This window comes from Triturus cristatus, chromosome 12, assembly GCF_964204655.1.
Source record: "Triturus cristatus chromosome 12, aTriCri1.1, whole genome shotgun sequence".
Taxonomy (NCBI): Eukaryota; Metazoa; Chordata; class Amphibia; order Caudata; family Salamandridae; genus Triturus; species Triturus cristatus.
The window spans coordinates 807,638,876-807,655,077 of NC_140595.1; the positions used below are offsets into that span (position 1 = coordinate 807,638,876).

At 41.7% G+C, this 16,202-nt stretch overlaps 1 protein-coding gene across 2 annotated transcripts in view; it reads right to left on the reverse strand.

Annotated features, from left to right (window-relative positions):
• SRRT (serrate, RNA effector molecule) overlaps positions 1-15,951 on the reverse strand; it is a 160,147-nt gene extending 144,196 nt beyond the window's left edge. Inside the window, exons 1-2 of one of the 2 annotated variants that reach the window (XM_085638184.1) lie at positions 15,844-15,951; positions 15,451-15,660 (exon numbers count right to left, since the gene is read on the reverse strand). The gene's annotated coding sequence lies outside the window, so the exon portion shown is untranslated. Of the gene's footprint in view, positions 1-15,081; positions 15,098-15,450; positions 15,661-15,843 lie in introns of those variants that run through there. The other variant, XM_085638185.1, reaches the window with a different exon arrangement.
• Between the last annotated feature and the right edge of the window lie 251 nt (positions 15,952-16,202).

Here is a 16,202-nt window from a genome sequence, read left to right on the forward strand (position 1 = left end):
TTTCAGGCCCCCGAGAGCAGCAATCTCTCGACCCAGGGGTCCAGAAACAGGTCTGGTGGTGGCAGCCTGTGCAGCCACTCAGTTAGGTCACTGGGAGTTGGTCGAGTTTCAGGGGGCATCTCTAAGAAGCCCTCTGTTGTGTATTTTACATTAAATCCCACACTGGCATCAGTGTGGGCTTGATGTGCTGAGAAGTTTGATACCAAACTTCCCAGTCTTCAGTGCTGTGGAGTTCATAATAACAACCTCCCAGCACCATATACTCTTAATGGCAGCACTGCACTTACAGGGCCCAGGAATAGACCTGGGCACTGTAAGGGTACAGGGCTCGTGAACCAAAAAAAAAAGAAAATACATTTTTAAAAAAAGGGGGGGGGGGGGGTTTACTGTAACAGAAACCCACTTTCTCACACTAGGGCACAGCTTTCAGTAGTGGACTGAAACATAGCACCTGTGACTGGCTCCGAATATTCTTCCATGAAGGCTCGCTTTCTGGAAGCGCTTTTTAAAATCGAGCCTAAGCCAGCACGTGCACTGTCACTCTTGAGACATGTTGTTTACTTACAATGGGCAAATAGGCAGCCCAACTCTTACAACTGGTTTGCTTCATTGTCATTTTGAATTGGTTTATTAGGTCTGGGCTTAGACAGGGCATGCACTGCCCCGTAAAGACACGTTGCATATACTTTGTGGGCTTCAGCATGCCCTTAGGATTTCCATTTGCTGGCTCCATTTTCGCTCTCCTATTCTTTCTCCCCATTGGTCCATGCAACATGCCTCTGTCTGTGTTTAGCCCTTCCCAACAGCCGGGGCCAATTACTACTATCCATCCATTGCTCTCATTTTAGCAACTGTTTAAGGAACTACTTTATTTAATTTTGAGAACTTCACAAGATTGCTCGTGTTTTCACTCCCTTCGAGCGCTGTTTCTGTCAATGGGCCTGTAAATCTTGTTCTTCTCGTCACATTTGCTAAGCATTAAAAGACAGATCAAAAATGTCACACTGTTTTCCGAGGGCACCGGTTTCGTGCCCCAACCTCTTCGCTGCTTGACCCATCTCCCCACTCCCTCCCTCATCGATGCTTGCCCCCCTCCATCCATCAGTGCTCCCTATTGCTGTTGGCCACTCTTTCCGTCTCCTCCTCCTCTCAGAGTAATGCGTTAGTTCTTTCTTTATGTCTCCGACACTGTCCTCCTCTTTTCATGACCGAGCAGTGCGAAGAAGACAGTTATGCCCCCAGAAAAAAAAAACAATCAGTAGTGCAGCAAATATATGGTAGCGGCACATTGGTGCGAGGGACCAGTGCACCCAATTAAAGTGTTTATGCCGAACCACTGAATAAGGGGTAAAATGTATTGTTTGTTGCATTATAACCACTGGACTGTGGCTAAGCACGATCACATTATGCATCTAACCTGCACTTCTAAAAGGTAAGGTTACATATATTTTCATTGCTGAATCCGAGACAGCAGATACTTGTGTCTTCTGTGGAGCAGCAGTTCTCAGCTACAAATGCGTGCTTCTGTGATAGTTTACAGTGTGTTTCAGTGTCACGTCATCCTTTGCTCAGCAGTTATCGCTAAGCCTGCCTTTCTACATTACACTTATAAGGCACCCATAAGCTAGAACTGGGAGATAGAGAGTTTTCTTTGAAGTTTACATTTCACAAGGCGCTGAGATGAAAACAAAGTTCTAGTTTCAGTAGTTAAACAACAGTGTTACTCAGGGACGCAGGCAGAGCATTGTGCTACATTTACTAATTATGCCAATGTGATATGTTTACTGCATTAATAGGCAAGATCTGATTCCGACTGAGATGGGACCCAGCGGACGTAATTTATCAAGGTCCAGAGTTATGCGCTCACAGTCAGCACTTGCACTATACCCATCGGCTCTTGACATTTTTCAAGGTGGTTTCAGTTTTGTTTGTGACCCCAAACAAACTAGACTGCTTTAATTTCCAACCAGCATGCATAGAGGATGAGTGAATTTCAATTTTGTATAAAAAAATAAAAAAAAAAAACACAATTCTCAGTTTCCTGCAACTCATTTTTAGTGGCTTGTCATGTATTGCACTGCATGATTTAAACAATCTAAAAAAGTAAAATTTTTCAAGGTTTGCTTCTATGAATTACCTGTGCCACCAACAAACTACACGATCTTGGGCCTAATGAATAGTTTGCTTGCGGTCATAAAGCCTGTGGTTCGCAAAATCACAGCACTACCGACTCCAAATCACAATCTCCCTCCAGACTGGATGAACAATTTTGTCTTGTTGCTTATTTTCTTCCCTATTAGGTCTCTGTACAATAGACAGCCCAAATTAAAGATGATTATGGGAAATATCGCGACACCCACTCTTAAAGCCTGGCTGATCTATCAAAAAACTAAAATGTTGCCATACACCTCACTTACTTTACTAGCACAGTACTTGCACTCATTGACTCACAGACCAATCACCACCACCAAGATGGAACAAATATTCAACGTCTATTAACACTGGACATTCATACTAGATATATAGCCTCTTAGCTCTACAGACTGCTTACTGCTGCCTAAAAATCATCGTTCACAAAGCAATGTCATGTTCCAAGACCATACGTTCGGCTGATTATGAAACAAAGGCATTGTTTGAAGTAGTCAAAGACTGCATACACTCATTCCTACAACTTGGCATCCCATACTCAGGGCTACTGGAATTATGCATAATTATGTTTTTGAAGCATTTGCCACAATCATCTGCTGCATAATCTGCAGATTTTAACAAAAAGATTTGTTCCCAACTCAAACATTACCAAAATAAATGCAGCAACATGTGTGGCAGCGCGGTGGAATGACCTTGGCAAAGGTTGACTGGCCTCCTTTCTGTTACTTCCTACTATATCTGGGTGTTTAACTGGTACTAATAAGGTGCAACCTATGCCCAGACAGTTTCAGCAAGTGTAAATGACAAAATATTGAAGTAATACTATCACAAAATTTGCCGCACTATTTGCCGTTTCTTGCCACATAATTTGGTCATCACTGCAACACAATTTGGCCCTCATCAGTCACATAATTCCATGGTCCCTGCCCATACCACACTGACAAATGTACCAATATCAGCCACTTTATCAACACGATCTGTCTTACTGCACAAAGGGGGTCATCATATGGATTTTGTGAGCACTCATAACGATAACTTAAGTACTGGGGCTTCTGGTTTTTCAGGATTCCATAGTAGACTTGTATCGGAGTAACAGATGTGTTGCTATACAACATGGCTAAATGAAATTGACAATGGAAATAGTTTGGGCACTGCCGAGGCTTTTTGTCTTTGCCAATGCTGGTTTTATTTAGTCAGCCAATCCAGCCCCCACTCTTCATCTTACGATTTTCTGAAAGTGATTAACAGGTGCACATCCTGGCAGCATACTTTAAATACTTGGTTCAACTGCTTTTATTTATTTTGTATTTACATTTGCAAGTACAATTTAAAAGCTCCCTGTGACTATGTCATTAACAGATGCATATCCTGGACGCATACTTAAAATAATTTTAAGTGTAATTTTGTTGAAGAACAAACATAAAACAAATGCATATGGAATATATATATATATATATATATATATATATATATATATATATATATTTTTTTTTTTTCACTGAAAAAACCATAGGTTTCACACACGTTATAGTTAGGAATTAGCATTTAAAAAACCTTGCAAATTCAGTGAAAAAACCATAGGTTTCACACATGTTATAGTTAGCTGGACATTTTACTGATAAAAAACCAATGAAATTCCCCCGTTATAGTTAGTGCAGGCAACTATAACTCACGTGACCGCAATCCTCTGCTGATGCTAATACTGTATTTAGACACTTATTTGCCCATGTCTTCTTCCATTAAATTTTAGCTATACATATATTACAAATATTTTTTTTTCATAAAGACACATGTCATCAGCAGAGGATTGCGGTCGCGTGAGTTATAGTTGCCTGCACTAACTATAACGGGGGAATTTCATTGGTTTTTTATCAGTAAAATGTCCAGCTAACTATAACATGTGTGAAACCTATGGTTTTTTCACTGAATTTGCAAGGTTTTTTAAATGCTAATTCCTAACTATAACGTGTGTGAAACCTATGGTTTTTTCAGTGAATTTGTACGGTTTTTTAAATGCTAAGTTACTTTACGCCATTCGTGGCTTCGCGCACCGCGCGCCCACTTTACACAGTTAGTGCCGTGGATGGCCCATGTACGCACGATGCGCACCGTGCGCACATGGAGGACATATTATGCGCTTCGTTGTGAAAGGTAAGCTTTTAAATTTTCGACATTGTACATATGCCATGCACAAATGGTGCACGTCTGGCCCCATTTGCACACGGGGTGTGGAAAGTGGGGATAATTTTTTTTTTTTACTGTACGCGTACGCTAAGCGTAATCGGCGATTTTTCTTAAAAAAATAAAAATGAATTTGACCTTGGGGGAACTTTGGGGACCCATTAATCATGGCTAGGTGGTTAGGAGCTGTCTAAACAGTCCCATTACATGTTTTTTGCCTTTATTATTCTTCCTCCCTTAAGAGTGCGAGAGAGAAAATGGCGGCCGCCGCTTCCTGGTTTCGAATGTTTACTAAGATCTAACAGCCAATCAGAATCGCGCTCGTCACCGTACGCGTACGGTAAGCTTACCGTAAGCTGGCTCAGATATATATATTGATTTAAATGCTATTTTCTCAGGAACTACTGAACAGATTTACACCAGACCTACAAAAGGCACTTCCTTGACCTGAGGACTACCTCTCTGCCAAATTTCAAGTAACTCTGTTCAGCCGTTCGGGCTGTAGCTGTGTCTAAAGGTCCTATGGAAAAATGCATGGGAAAAACGCGTTTTGGGACCCCCCTTTTTTCTCAGCCCCCGCTTGACGAATCCCCCCCGAGACTTTCAGGGTAGGAGCGGAGCGTAGCGCCCCACCTATTTTGAAAATTTCGCGAGGATTAGTCGACCGGCGCCAAAGTTATTCCAAATAGAATGTTGCGGATTTCCTATGGAAACAGGGTCCTAACTATAACTATCTACTGGCGACCGCCAGTAGAATATATTTATTTATTAACAGCTAAATAAAATGATCAAAATTTACAACAACAAAAAATGGAAAAAAAAAAAAAAACGAATAGGACACCGCAGCAAGTTTCTTTTGCAAACACAAAGTTTGACCACAACCTCAAAGTAAATAAGTATGTTTTAACTTTAGAATAATTTCAAGTGACAGCCCGACAAAAATAAGTTGTGTTGCGTACATGCTACAAAGTTTACATATTGCTGGTTATTAGCATTTAGAGATAAAGAGATACATTCAAATCTAACGTGTTCTTGGTTTAAAGGTTACGTATGTGCACTTAAAATCCCTCATAGCATCATTTATAGCAAATATACAAGGTCAGAAACAAAGATTTGGTTAGTGTGCTGCTGTCCCCGATTAGGACTCACTAAACATACTCACTTATTTGATGCAGTTTCCACACCATATTTTTCAAAAATGTAATGTTCGACAAGGTAGCGTCTACTTTCTTGTTTTTAAATTTGGTAGTTTAGAATTTAGAGGTGGTTTTATTCAGCATTACAGTATTCTATAGAAAAAAACATCTGGTGCCAAGAGTACGCTTCTAAATGTCTCATTGGGGTAACTCACGACAGCGCATGAGAAGAATGTGACCACAATGCATTTGGATCACATTTCCACACCTACTCTCTAAACACGTTTGTTCCTTCTTTAAATCTCTCATTCGGAACATTATCCCAGTAGGTTAAATTAACAATTTAGAACACAAACAACCCTATTCTGCCTTTAATCTCTCATGCCAATTAGCTGGCTTCCTTGAACACGTAACATACCAGCATTTCTTGTGACTGGCCATAAACCCCATGGAGAACTTTTAATCCAAACTCTTGGCACCATGTCTTTCCTAATGCCTGCTTGTTCTCACCCTCACTTTATCCTTCTTTTTCCCCCACTAACCCCAGTTTGCAACCTTCCACCTCTTGCAATAAAAGTGTCACATTTTACACGTAAATGTGACACAGCGTCCCAATATCGGGACTTAAAAACACATAATGTTAACCAATAGCATCAAAAGTAAAGAAGTATGCTGGTATCTTCATAACCTGACACAACATCTTTGTTTGCAACACTGCATATTTGATATTAATTTGCCGATTTCAAATTTGTTAATAAAATGCCATCTCGGGATGCAACACAACATCCTCTCCCTCATTGGATGACTAACGCCCACATACTTCTTAGCTAACTTGCCCTAAAAAAATATAATTTTTTTTAAAAAACAAGCATTTACAATGCAATAGATCTCGCATTACTGAAAGTTTGAGCTATTGCCGTTGCATTATTATTTGCAACGCCAATAGTTCAAACTTTCAGTAATGCGAGACCTATTGCATTGCAAATATGCATGGGGCGAGAAAGGGAGAGAAGGAAGTTGGGCGGCCTCACCAAAGAAAAGAAAGGCGCGGCCGCCAGAATTAAAGTTGAATGAAATAAAATAGAGTTTAGTGAGCGGCACCCAAGAAAAGAAAGGTGCGGCTCAAACAATTTTTTCAATATTATAAGTTTTCAGCATGTACCGCGCCGATTACTAAAAGCATATAATATTGAAACAAACGACTTGGGCAAGCAGCTCCCAAGAAAAGCCAGGTGTGACTCGCTAAACTCTAGAATTTCAATATTTTACGTTTTCGTTAGTGATGCAGCATGCAGACTGTGCTGTGCTGCTTTGTAAAAGCATCAATATTGAAAAAATAGAGTTTGGCCAGTTTCGCCCAAGAAAAGAAAGGCGCAGCCGCCATTGTTAAGAAGATGAAGGTGTGCCTTGCTGCTGACAAAGCGGGAAAGCTTATCGTGCCTAGAACAGCAGATAGGGGAAAGGCAGAAATACAATAGTGCTCACAGACTGTATATAGAACATACAGAGTAACAATACACGTAAGAGGACCGGTCCTCATGGAAGGTTACAAAGGAGAAACTGCAGTACTAAGGAGGGGCTACTAAGCCTAATCACGTATCAAAAGCAACCATTTAGAAAGGACACCAACAGGAGCCAATTAAATAGATGGGCGGAGCATCAAGTCCATACCTGAATACAGCTGCCAAGGGGAGGCCTAAAAAAAGGACTTTCCCTTATACCATATACCAACTGATCACAATTAAGAAAATCCTGGCACCAGGACCGAATTCTTGTCCGTTCATGCCCACAGCATACTATTCGCGGTTTTCGTGGTCACGAATTTGTAATATTTTGCTTGTTTAGCTCCCATAAGATTCCCATCGTTTCTTATGTTAGCTCCTCCTTTGACCAAGTACGTGTTATTCCTTCTCTTTTCACAACAAACTATTTTTTTTAATAAGCGTTTGTGTTTTATCTTGACATACAATGTGCTTTCCTACTTTTAACACAGGCATACAAGCCACTCAACGTCACTTCACTACCTTTTAGTCATGCTCAAAAGCAGCAAGACATTGGCGAAGCCTATTCCCTTTGCTTGTTTTCTTTAATATGTTTTTTTGGAAGAAACGGTGGATACAAGCAGAGAATGAAGCAGCGCAAGTGTTACCGAGAGGCATGAGCAAGATATTCCCACCAGAACCAAGCAATCAGAGACTTAGCTTCCCACCCCCATCTCTACTGGATCTTCAAGGAGGATTCCGCAAGTCAGTGGAAGTTCAGAGTCACACGGTAGAAAAAGTGCGTTTGCAGTTCCACGGGCCAAACTTCCTTAGACCACTGTTTACATATCTTCAGAGACATTAGTTTACTGCACTTCAGTCAACTGAAGCAATGTTTTCACTGACATCAGAAAAGTCAGCCCATCAGAGGTGGCTGAATCGTTAACACTTTCCAAATGTTTGACAACGCATTCAAGAACACCACTGGCATTAAAGAAAAATGCCAGTTGCCGGGGGGGGGGGGGGGGGGGGGGAAGAATACTGGACTCGGCCATGCCAAGCCCGATGGTCCTTGATGGAGATTCACTGGTCTGCAAGATGGAGACAACTGTTTTTTGTGCTGTTCTGCATATTAAATCTAAAGTTCAGCTTCACCATGTCTAAGTGTGCTTTGACAACACACTGACAGTGGAATCGATAATGGAAATGTGTTCAATCCTTGCATACAGTGGTACTTGTACCGGGTGTCTGCAAAGGTCTTCCATACAAGCTATCCCAAATTCTCAGACCCATTTTGGAATCTCACAATCAGCATCAGGTTTCATTTTATAAGTACTATACAGCTTATTCAATCTTGTCTCTCGATTGCCCTCTTCCTTGTATTCTGCAACTCCTTTGGCATGTGTTTCAATGTTCTTTCTCTATCCACTCTAAAATTTCACTGAACTGGTGTCAAAGCTTCTTGTGAATCCTTGGAACGTGTGAAGTAAAGTGCCGTGTTAATCAGAGATAAAGATTTTTTTCCCCCTCCATCCAGGCCTGCAGCTTGTTCTACATCTCCAACATGGGGATCTTCCTTTAGGGTTTCAGTCTCTCCAGGGCCATCTATTGAAGCTTTGTTTTCTCTGGAATTGTAGTTTCGACCTTTAATGTACGTTTTTGCTGAAGATAATTTTTCCCTTTCATACTTCGAGAAGTGGTTTATTTCTGTATCCTTCCTCTGAAGAGAAAGGAAGTACTGCATTTGCTGGATGACAAAATTATGATTTATCTTGGCAGGTGTAGCTCCTTCAGAAAGTCAGACCACTGGTTCACTTTTGGTTTATGCATCAGGGTAAGGCAGCATCATCCATAACTATAAGCAGAGTCCTCAAACCAGGCACAGGTGCGCATGGCCAAATAACAAGCACAGGCAACACAAACTCTATGGCTTTTACAGAGCGACTATACTTTGGTGCCAGTAGCTGTACACCACACCCAATAAGGTACAGTACATGAAGCCACATAAGAGTCTCTTGCCCGTTAACATATTTGAGACCTCATCTTGAACTTCCATGAAATTTATAAATATACTGCAAGGCCAACAAGAAAAAACATTCTTTGCTTCAACTTTGCAGTGCATATGTCAGATCGATCTGTATCCAGAACTAAAGGGCTCATTTGGAATATCGTGACAAGTTATTGATGCTTCATCAGGAGTATTGCTGAAACTTTTAACCAGCACTGGTCAAGCCAATAGGTCTCGCCTATGTGAGAGCTATTGGCTTCAGCAATTTGTTTTAGGCATGTTTTACACCAGTGTGGTGACTGTTCAGCATGGCTAAAAGTTTGTAGGGTGGAGTGGGGTACATTGGAGAATAGTAAATAAAGTGGAGTAGAGGGAAGTAGATTAGAATGTCATGGAGTGGCATGTAGTAGAGTGAAGTGCAGTGGAGTAAAGTGTAGAACCATAGAATGGCATGGCATAGTGTGGCATATGCATGGTGTAGTAAGGCACTATCATTTTTTTTTTGTTTTTTAAAACACGTTTTCAACTGAAATGACCATTACATTTGCACAGACACAGTTTCCTGGGCATACACAATGTATGGGAATGTGATCACCTAGTGTTTTGATGGAATTCATATGTTTGTTTCCACTACACTTCAGAATTCCCCAAAAATTGTTTAATTTGTACTCTCCTAATTCTGAAATATCAGCACTGTTCATTTTTGTTGTGTGGCAGGAAAAAAAGGCTCCTGTTTCACAGCAAGAATGTCACATAAATTCTCTCACTTTGAAGTCAGAGAAAGAAAAGTAAACACCAAGCTCCCTTAGAAGACAGAGCCAGGCAGTTGACATCGGTCTTTAAATGTACAGCATGTGACAAGTTTAGATTTAAAGGCCTGTTTACAGAAAGCGAGCCCTCGGAAGGATACAGTAAATATGTCATGCTTCACTGAAGGACGAACTCAGGCTGGACAGCCTAAAACAAATAAAGCCAGAACATAGGAAGCAAGCAACAGTGAGCAACAAGCTACAAAGCCAATGGTAAGCAATGGGAGGAATGCATTCCCAAGGAAGCTTTCAGAATGCCCACAAGGAGTAGTTAGTAAACCAGACAGCTTGCTGTCTGGTAGGCTTTGACCTAATAACCACATCTGGTATTTGTTTTGCCCAATAGTGGAGAGGTAACATGAGGTATTGAGACAAGTGCCTGAGAACCAACGCCTGTGGACCGCTCTGGAGTGTAATATCCTGTTTTTGATGCCTGAAGTGGTGCAATACTGCTACTTACAGAGGCTTCTTCTTGCACTTAGAGGCTACTTCATGCACATTGGGCTTGGCACTGGCTACATGTGGAGTGAGATGTCCAGTTCGGAGGGGTTTGTTCCCACTGTGCCAGTCTTGGAGACCATGCCTGCACCACAATTATTCATAAGAAACTTGAAGGGTGGGTATGTTGGAGGGGGGAGGGGAGTAGGGAAGGGGTGTTGTGCCAAATAGATGGAAACAATTCAGCATTTAACAGAAAGAACAAACAAGCGTTGCTAGTGTTTGTGAGCTGCAGAATACTGTCCTCAGTCTAGGCATTCAATGAAAAAGTACCAATGCTAATCATGTTGAACAGACCGTAGGAAAACACATTACTGAAGTTGTTGTTTCTATACAGTATATTTATCCATCTAAAGTTTTCCAAACAGAATGTCATAATCGAACAGAGGAAAGTACAGAGCAGGGCAATCTACTAAGTTTTTTTTTTTTTTGTTTTTTTTTATTTTTTTTAATAGAAGCATGAAAAAAGGAAGCTGAGGGCAAATTCTGTGGTGCATACTAGAGACACAAGCCTGAATATGTGATTTACTGTATTATTAGAAGTGGGTGAATTTGGGAGAGGGCAGTTGAGGCGAGAGTGGGAAGGTGTTAAGTCAAGTGTTGCAGCTGGGACCGCAACACGGTGTGGCTGGCGTCATTCAGCAGCAGACAGCACGCACGGAGAGACATCAAGTGTTGAAAGGAAACTGCTCCACGAGTTTGGCAGAGCCTCCCACTCAAAAATGTACTGCATCAAGTTAGCCTTGGCACGCAACTTATGGATGGGTAAAGAGGGTCTCATATCCAGCGGTGGAAATAGATGAAACTGTGCCATTGGGTACCCACCAAAGAAGAGAGGAGGGATACAATTGGTAGAACTAAGGTGGTTTACTGCCACAGTCAGGTAATAGACTGCAGAGGCAAAGTAAACTTCGGTAAACTCTTCGGTTACCTTCGCTGCAGTACTGGTGCATCTAAAATTGTTTGCATAATTAAAATATTATGTTGCTAACAGTTTGCAGCAGGTATGCTGCATGCTAAAATAAGACTATACAATATAAGCTCTCGTTTGCAAGGTTGGTACTTCTAGTCAATAGCACACTCTCCAATAGCACATCCATTAATTCCACCGCTATCTGTATGAACTCATGTACCCCCACTATTTATCACACCTAACTCTCATGCATTCAATCCACCACAAAAATCTAGAGTAAATACATGGAATGGTTCCCCTGAGAGCACAAGACTAATCCCAGTAACCAACAATAACCACTAACATTGTGTTCCAGAGCAGCATTCTGCAGGCATAAAGCATTTTAACACCTCACCGGAGTAGTAAACACTTAAAATTTAACCACGGTAAAATATATACTAAAATATGTAGCACAAGCATTTGTGAAAGGGGTTGCAATAGTAAACAACGGCAGGGAAGGCATATATTTAATCTGGTAAAACCGACACTTTGTGCTGGCAAACTATATTTATAGGTAGGCAATTGCACAACTTCTCTGCAAAAATGAAATGCTTTTAATTGGGCTAATGAGGCAGTTCTGTGGAAGGTGGCGGAGAACCAGTACATTTCTGCAGTAACCAGCTACTCAATGATTAAAAACAGCACCCACCTCAACTTTTGTAGCACCCGGAAAAATCCAATAACCACAAAATTTACAACTCAAATAGTGCAAGAGATCACAGATCAATGGTCGCTGCAGAAGATGGCAGCAAGGCTAGTCTAGTCACTCCTGTATTACAGCACATGAACTGCCCACCTCAAACGACCAGCTGCCACATGGTCATGAATTGAATACAGTTTAGACAGAAAGATGAGGCAATACAAATTAGACGGTGACACTTCAATGTTCAATAATAGTTCTTTGACTGGTTTCTTGCGTATGTAGAAAGATTCTTTATTACATAAACTCCTTTGACAAGTAGGCACAGCCAACACGTTTCGCCATAGAAAGGGCTTCTTAAAGGCAATGTATTTTAGTAAGCACTATCCAAGTAGTCCTAGTGGGGAATGCCAGCATACAACTGTGCTAGTACCATCCTTTGGTCACTCATGACGACTCTCCGGACACGGGACTATCCTTACTCGAAATAACCCACGGACTCAGAAACGCCAGATAAATTAAATGGAACACCTTCTGATCCATATTTTAACTCTTTTGATAAAGGGTAGCACTTTATGCACTAGAGGAATTACATGAGTGACCAAAGGACAGTACAAGCACACTTGTATGCTGGCGTTTCCCACCAGGACTACTTGGATAGTGCTTACTAAAATACATTGCTCTGAAGAAGCCCTTTCTAGGGCTAAATGCATTGGCTGTGCCTAGTTGTCAAAGGAATTTAAGTAATAAAGAATCTTTCTAAGTACACAAAAAACCAGTGAAAGAACTATTATTGAACATTGAAGCTTTGCCGTGTAATTTGTATTGCCTCTCATCTTTCTGTCTAAAAGGTCACAAATCAAATATGAAATCAAATGACATGACAAAACCCTATTTTTAAAAACACACATTTCCTCATAATTGATGTTTCTACTGGATAATAGTCTATAAACGTACAAACTTGTGAACGATTACAGCACCTCCGAGGGTTACTTGTACAAATTTCTCTTGTACAAATTTCGCCAGGTATTACAAGAAGAAATTAGTGCAAGGAAAATGGTTGGTAATACGGTAGGTGTGGATTTCTGGTGAGTAAAAACTCACCTACATGTTATTACACAGTCTTAGCTCACCAACTCTGAATTAGGATACAAATTCCGCTGTAGGGTAATAAAGCAAGATGCTGTAACAGAATTACTCAGCTGAGAGTACCACACAATAATGCTGTGCTTAATGTCTCTTCTCTGAACAAGCTTTGGGAAAGCAAATAGGTTTTGCCTATACAAGAGCTAATAGCTTTGTCAATCTCTTTTAGCAGTGCAGCACAGCAGAGGGGCTGCATGACAAAGTTAGAAAAGAAGCGCTAAGATGAACCAGTGCTGGCCATGTCATAAAGCTTCTTTTTTCTGACAGGAGGGGTGGGGAAAGCAACACAACATGGAAGGGGATGAAATTCAGATGGTGGGTGAGCCACGCAAGAGGGGAGGGTGAAAACACACAACTTAGGAGGAGAGGGGGTGCGCATGCACCGCAATGAATGGGGGGGCGAGCCAGGCAACGCAGGAGGAGAGGGACGAGCAACAACACAGGAGGAGAGGGGGGTAGGAGAAGCAAAGCATAAGAGGGCAGGGGGGAGCTAAAACATGGGTAGGACACGCAACAGGGACAGCGGGAGAGGGTAGGAACATGACAGACAGCAGAAGATGTGTGTGTGGGAGAGAACACCAAGGACAGCAGGAGGGGACAACCAAACCGACGGACAGGGCAAACATATACTCTTACTTCTCGAAGCACAAGCAGTGGAAGGCAAAGAACAAGGAAGCTATACTTGGGCCTCACACGCGCTGGCATAAGAGGAGTAATCAAATTAGTGTGATGATAAAGCTACCCCATGGTAAGCAATGGCCGGGCGATAAACCCCCTGTAAGTAAACAAGACTGCTTTAGTGTTTTGGGAGATTAAGTAATTGAGGCTGTGCACTCCACAACCAACACTGTCTGCTTTAGTATCTGGGCTAGATAAGTTAGGGAGGTAAAATAAGCAGTCTTCTGCATAAAGCAGGCTCCCTTAACAATACTTCTGTCTACAAGGAGCAAATAAATGTAATCAGGATTGAATATATGGTCAAAGTTCCTTCTCCCAGTGGCCAGTCTGGCCACCACGACCTAAAGATGCAAACTGCTTGTAGATCATTTGTGGGAGAAGGGCTAAGATCACTTGTCATTTTCTTGGGTGAGGGGTTTCGTTGTGCTTGGTTGCGGTAGGAGGTAAGCAGCACCACGACTCAGGATGTCCAAAGGACAAAGGCTGCAGGGGGTGGCCCTCCAGTGTGCATTGTCACCTGATTCAATATGTTGACAACGTAATTTGCATTAAAACAAATACACCAGCCATTATTTTAATACAGTGCAGATCAGTGTGAAATAGACACTCTTACCATCATAGCAAATTCAGAATAGGTGCTCTGACCAGCCCTCACTTTCACTGCTACAGTACACTTCCCTCTACGCTGCGTCCCAAAACATACTTCAGGAACAATGAGGCGGCTAAGCACCATCAGCTCTGCGCCACTGCACACAAAACATTTCCATTGTAATCATGCCACAACAAATACGAACTATATATATATATATATATGAATTTTTCACTAAAATAACGAAAAGGTTTCATGGACGTTATAGTTAGGTTCAGAATTTACAGACACAAAACCATATAAATTTAGCAGTTATTATATACGTTCTCTCAGTAACTATAACTGGCTCCCTCGCCATGCATTGATAATTATGCCACATATTACATCAGTCATGACATCATTTATAATATCACTAAAACATTTGCAATAATATTATTGATGAGAAAACTATGCATGGCGAGGGAGCGAGTTATAGTTACCTTAGGGCACATGTTCTACTTAATTGAGATAACTAACTGCTGAATGTCTATGGTTTTGGGTCTGTAAATTCTGAACCCAACTATAACGTCCCTGCAACCTTTGGATTTTTTTTTGTGTTACTATTTTTTTTTTTACTGTAACCTTTGGGTTTTGCAATGAATGAATGAACGAATATATATATATATATATATACATACATACATATACACACACATACTAAACTAACAATGATGCAAAGATCAAGGGTGCAAGGTGTAAATGCACCATGGCTAGGTGTGGGGCGCAGGGAGAGGGATGGGGGCAAAAAGGAGCAGGGGCAGCAAAGCTGTAGGTACCTGGAGAGGACGAAGGCTGCAGGGAGGGAAGCTGAAGGAGCCATCGAGGGGGTGGCAAGGACAAGTGCTGATAGCTTTGAGAGGATGGATGCACTGGCGAACAAGAAGTTACTGTAGGGGTAGGGCAGGACAGGAGCAATGCAACGGGGCTTAAAATGAGGCAGAGGGACTGGAAGAGATTAAAGTAGCCGAGGAGGGCTGTGGGAGAGCTGAACCGAAGAACTGCGGGAGAGGAGGGTAGACAGGATGGAGGACGCCTGGCGAAAGAGAGGTGATGCGGGACAGCTGGAATGGAAGAAAGGAGAAGAGTGGGGACCCCGCTGAGCACCAAGCCTGGGCGCCCTGCCGGTGAACTTCCAGCCGCCTTACCTCTCTGGCACCTTCAGCCGCCACAAAAAGGAACCAGGGCTTCCGGCCGTCGCACGGTGCTCAATGCGAGCCTGGGCACTCAAGACAAGACCCGGATGTAGGACACCGGAAGCTTTCTCTGCAGTATTAATCATGGACGCGGTCTAACCAAGCGGATGAAGCAGCGGCAGCCATGTTGGAATAGGTCGAATCTTGTAAAAAGCAGTTGGCCTAAAAAACATGACATTATTAAAATGTATTTCTTCCGCTATGGTAAAGTCAGTAACTACGAGAAAACATTGATAAAAAAAACTCTAAATTTCAAGAACTAGTATTAACCATATTTAATCTGCAATTGATAATAGTATGCTTAAAGTAGTAAATATATGATCAGAAAAAGAATAGTCTAAAAACCTGTTAATAAAAGTTGACCCCTATAGTTTTGTAGTAGTCATTCAGAGGTAGCCGCCTCTTTCACACAACGCTCTTCTTTCAGCTCATTCGACTTCTCTTCCAAGATGGCAGCCGCGCTACTTACGATTTTATTATCACGCAGGTGTAGGATGAGATATAAATCACTGGGCCTTAATTACAAGCCCCTTGCGTCAACTGTGCGTCACTTTTAACAAGGGAATAAGCGTCCCACCGACGGCCCAAGGGGCTTGTAAATAAGCCCCACTGTATTTTTTGAAGCACCATTTCTTACAACCCTGGATAAACAATTATCGTACGGAAACACACAATTTTCCAATTAATCTAGGACTGGATAGTAA